Genomic DNA, 4,481 nt, shown 5'->3' on the forward strand with positions numbered 1-4,481 from the left:
TGTTGGTCTGAGAAAAAGCTTTAGGCCAAGCAACAGGTGTACCATCGCCTCCATGTCCACACATGTTGTGGCGTTTGTGTCGGGTGCAGATGAGGTCACGGACATCACAATCCCACACATGTTAGGTGGTGCTCATTTGTACTGGAAAAGGAGCCGCTGATGTACCTGAGTCAATGAGACGTGTCAGTGCTCATCGACGCCATGACGTCATGTTGTTAGTGTGTAGTTGTACACACGGTGTTCATGTTCAGTGTTAACGTCTGATCTTCATGTTCTTCATGGACCTTTAAACAAGGTGAACTAGCAGTGAGCGTAGGCACCAGCGCTGATACTGGTTATACTGGTTACAGTGGGAGAACAGGGGGATGATAATGAGAGACTGTAATAATCCAGAAGCACACATAAACTCACCATCACACACACACACACAGATGAATATAACTCACATGTTTTATTTAACTCACACGTTCATTAGCAAACATGTTATAAACATGTGTTGCATTTAAATCTGTGAGGTGGAGGATTCAGACTCTCAGTGCGTAATCTGATTGTAGATGCTTCCAGCTGTTCCAGTCAGAAGTATTACTGTGGTACTTGTACTGCAGTAAAGGATCAGAGTACCTCACCCTCTGCTGCTGTCCAGCTTTATCTGCTGACTGCTGACTGACTCAGACTGAGCCCTGATCAGCTGTTACAGTGTGGATCCAGCAGGGGGCGTCTGACTCTGTGTGTCTCTGCTGCTGTTCATGTACAAACCTCTGCCTGTAGTAACAGCTGACACAGCAGCAGCTGCTTTTCTGATTGGCTGTTGGAGGTTTCTACTTTCTGTTGATTTTGTAGTATTTTCTTAACTGAAGGCCGATAAAATCAACTTTTCTCCAAAGTTAAATATTATTTTCATAATAAAAAAATGATTAAACTTTACAGTTTGTTTCAAACTGCAGTGAGTTCGAGGATCTCTCAGTGAAACCTCTGAAAACAGGAAGCACTCAGAGAGCACACTCCTCCACCAATATTTATTTTTAAGGGAATATTTATATATATTAATTTAATTTTCTTTCATATTTTTAACATGCTGTCAGACGTCTGTAGTAAAGATGTGTCCAAATGCAGGCTTGTGTTATTCACACGTGGATGGAAGCAACATTTTAATAGACTGTTATCATGACAGTGTCAGTGTTGTGAATGTTTTCATGTTGGTCCCTGATTACTTTGGTGAACCTTGTGTATGTGTGTGTGTGTGTGTGTGTTGGCCATGCATGAAGTGAACCAGCTCATAATCAAACATGGATCCAGCCTGAGAACATTGGGAATCAGTGGATTCTGCTGGTTGATTGATCACCTCTGGTTATCACAGATTAAACCAGCAGGTTATAAACTTTTATTTGATCAGCAAGTCACTCAGATATTCGTTCATACTGAGATCTGTTAAAACCTGCAACTCACATCACCGCAAAACACATCCTGACTCACCAAACTCCAGTATAAAAATGACTGATCTAAGTTCTGAGGGCAGTTCCTCAGTCTGACCCTGTGATGTGTTATTTTATTATTATATAGATGCAAGATTTTTATTTGCCATTTGTGCACAGGACCAACAGTCCAGAATTCTTGCGCAGAGCTTTCCAGGTCATAATTTTAACAATATTCAATTCAATTCAATTCAATTTTATTTATATAGCGCCAAATCACAACAAGTATATCCTACAATAATAATAGCTAGAGAGAAAAACCCAACAATCACATAACTCAGAAAGATCAATTGGAGATAAAGAGTCTAACTTAACATCAATGGTACTATTGATGCAGGTGGATGCTTCTCTGGTGTCCTGGATTGTTGATTACCTGACAGGAAGACCACAATATGTACGTCTCCCACAGTGTGTGTCTGACAAGGTGATTAGCAACACAGGGGCACCACAGGGGACTGTCCTCTCCCCCTTCCTCTTCACCCTCTACACCACAGACTTCAGCCACTGCACAGAGACCTCCATCTTCAGAAGTTTTCTGATGACTCTGCGGTGGTTGGATGCATCAGCAGGGATGATGAGACAGAGTACCGGGCTGTGGTCGACTCCTTTGTCACGTGGTGTGAGCAGAATCATCTGCAGCTCAACGTGGCAAAGACCAAGGAACTGATCGTGGACTTCAGGAAGACCAGGAAACACTTGACCCCTGTTTCAATCCAGGGGGTCAGTGTTGACATTGTGGAGGACTATAAATACCTTGGAGTACACATTGACAATAAACTGGACTGGGCTAAAAACACCACAGCACTTTACAGGAAGGGCCAGAGTCGTCTCTATTTTTTGAGGCGACTGAGGTCCTTCAACATCTGCCAGAAAATGCTGAGGATTTTCTACGAGTCTGTGGTGGCCAGTGCGATCCTCTATGCTGTTGCATGCTGGGGGAGCAGGCTGAGGGTCGCAGATGCCAACAGACTTAATAAACTGATCCGTAAGGCCAGCAATGTTGTGGGGATGGAGCTGGACTCCCTCAAGGTGGTGTCGGAGAGGCGGATGCTGTCCAAGATAAAGACAATGTTGGATAACACCTCCCACCCACTCCATGACATGTTGGTCAGTCACAGGAGCTCGTTCAGTGAGAGACTGAGATTACCGAAAAGCACCACTGAACGACACAGGAAATCATTCCTGCCTGTGGCCATCTCCCTGTACAACGCATCCACTTAACACACTGTTTGCTGCTACAACTACACATGTTTCTTTTCCAAATATTTATTTATGAGTGACTTATGTATGTATGCATGTATATATATGTATATATTGTACTATTCTTAGTTAGCGTATTGTCTGTCTTGTCTTAATGTTGGTTTAAAATGGAGCACTGTAACAAAAAATAATTTCCCCCAGGGATCAATAAAGTATTCTGATTCTGATTCTGATTCTGATTCTAAGAGTAGCTGTAGATAATATTACATCTGTGGGATGATTACTGGTAATTTTTTCTCTAATGATTAAAATTTCATTTGTGAACACTGATCCTGTATTTTATTCCCCCTGGTGGGGAAGGTTACAAAGTTAAGGCACGTTTCTCTGGAGATTACAACGATTAAAGTCTCCCAGAACAATTACAGCAGCGCTTAGTGTTTATTTTCGTGCTTGTTGTTCATGTCGTGCAGCTCCTTCAGTTAGCGGAGGGGGGGATGTGCACAACACTCACAATGATGCACTGCAGCACTGTGGGCAAATAAAAAGGCCGTAACCTCAGAGTCAGACATTCCACATATTCAGAGCAGGAGTTTGAAATGATCTCACAGTCTGTGCACCGTGATTGCTTGACGAGGGCGGCTGAAGTAGATTTGTTTCTAATGCAGGACTTATTGTGTATTTGTAGTATTGCTGTACTGCAGTGAAGGATCAGAGCACTTCCTCTGCTGTCCAGCTTTACCTAGTAACTGATGACTTAGCTGTTTCTGATTGGCTGTCCTGCTGCAATAATCAGCTCTAAATATTTATTTAACTTTTCAGACTGTGTGTGTGGATCGGTGTTTATTATTAATGTGACTTAAACCTGCAGACTCCAGTCAGACAGTCAGACTGGTTAAACTGGTTTAAAAACATTCCAGCCTTAAACTCTGACTGAGTGTGGATCCAGCAGGGCGTCTGACTCTGAGCGTCTCTGCTGCCGTTCACATAAAAGACTTCTGCCTGTAGTAACAGCTGACACATCAGGAGCTGCTTTTTTCCTATTGGCTGAACAGGAAGTGAAAGCACAGAGAGAGCGGGGACTTTCTGAGAGTTCAGGTGACCGATGGTAAACCTCAGAGACGCTGCTGCTCTTTACGTCATGTGACTCAGTTCTCAAACACAGACACATAAATGTCTGAGCTTCTTGAAGCTCGCTGTTCTCTGAAACATGATCAGAGCTCATCACATAAAAACTCCTCCACAGGTTTAACAGCTGTTCACCTCTGAGTCCTCAAAAGAAGTGGAAAGTGAAAACTTAATCAACCCAAAATCCAACACACGTGTCATAAACCTCAGACTTTAATCACACAGAGGATAAAACTCTGAGCCCAGACATATTTCTCCTGCTGTAAGTCAAATAAAGTGTCAGTATTTTGTCCTCGAGTCACGTGGACGGTTAATAAACAGAGTCTGACTGCGATGGTTTCAGTGCTTCTGTTTCAGCAGCTTCAGCTTTGGAGGACTTTTGGAAACTGCATCAGTGTAGAAGTTCACAGTCAGCAGGTTGGGACACTGAGGCCACTGCTGTTGTGATTTGACGTATATAAATAAAATTGAACTGAACTCCTGTTGGAAGGACATTCAAAGAACATAAAGAGTTCAGTGTTACAGACTGTGACACCTCTGAACCTGCACAGTCTGTAACCGGATCAAACAGAAGAGGATATGAAGCTGCTGCAGGACCTCTGGATATAAGAAAAACTCTGTCATGGAAAGAGGTTAAAGTTTGCTCCACTTACACTTCACCCTCTATCATCTATCCATCTCCAT

The sequence above is a fragment of the Aulonocara sp. 'chitande type north' Nkhata Bay genome, linkage group LG3 (genome assembly GCF_057382095.1).
Source record: "Aulonocara sp. 'chitande type north' Nkhata Bay isolate Kocher_YH1m ecotype deep benthic linkage group LG3, A_spYH_male_GT1.1, whole genome shotgun sequence".
NCBI classification, from domain to species: Eukaryota; Metazoa; Chordata; class Actinopteri; order Cichliformes; family Cichlidae; genus Aulonocara; species Aulonocara sp. 'chitande type north' Nkhata Bay.